Below are 998 nucleotides of genomic sequence, written 5' to 3'. Positions count from 1 at the left end.
GGGAATTAGGAATGATTGAGGATTGGGAATATTTGGGAAATGGGGATGTGGTTAAAAACAAAGAGAAGAAGCGACTCCGATTCTCAGCCAATCCACGCTCAGATTCACTTGTTGCCGAGTGAGCCCGGCTTGTTTACTGTTTCCATGGAAACAGATTCGGAGCTAAACCGAGAAGAAAACCGGTTATCACCGAGAGAGACAGAGAGTGTGTGTGAGAGAGAGACAGAGACACAGAGAGAGAGAGACAGAGAGTGTGTGAGAGAGAGAGACAGACAGTGAGAGACAGTGTGTGTGTGAGAGAGAGAGACACAGAGAAAGAGAGACAGAGAGTGTGTGAGAGAGAGAGACAGAGAGTGTGTGTGAGAGAGAGAGACAGAGACACACACAGAGAGAGAGTGTGTGTGAGAGAGACACAGAGAGAGAGAGACAGTGTGTGTGAGAGAGAGACAGAGAGTGTGTGAGAGAGAGACACACAGAGAGAGAGACAGTGTGTGTGAGAGAGAGACACAGAGAGATAGAGACAGAGAGTGTGTGAGAGAGAGAGAGAGAGAAAGAGAGTGTGAGAGTGAGAGACACAGACAGAGGGAGAGAGACAGAGAGACAGAGACAGTGTGTGAGAGAGACAGAGAGATGCACAGAGAGAGACAGAGTGTGTGTGTGTGAGAGAGAGACAGAGAGTGTGTGTGTGTGTGAGAGAGGGACAGAGTGTGTGTGAGAGAGAGAGAGACAGAGAGAATGTGTGTGTGTGTGAGAGAGAGAGACAGAGACACACAGAGAGAGAGACAGAGTGTGTGTGTGTGAGAGAGAGAGACATAGAGAGAGAGAGTGTGTGTCAGAGAGACACAGAGAGAAAGAGAGAGACAGAGTGACACAGAGAGAGAGAGACAGAGAGTGTGTGAGAGAGTGACACAGAGAGAGAGAGACAGAGAGTGTGTGTGAGAGAGACAGAGGGAGGGACAGAGTGTGTGTGTGAGAGAGAGGGACAGAGTGTGTGTGTG

Source organism: Rhincodon typus, chromosome 9 (assembly GCF_021869965.1).
Source record: "Rhincodon typus isolate 14 chromosome 9, sRhiTyp1.1, whole genome shotgun sequence".
In the NCBI taxonomy this organism is placed as follows: domain Eukaryota; kingdom Metazoa; phylum Chordata; class Chondrichthyes; order Orectolobiformes; family Rhincodontidae; genus Rhincodon; species Rhincodon typus.
This window is presented reverse-complemented; position numbering follows the sequence as displayed.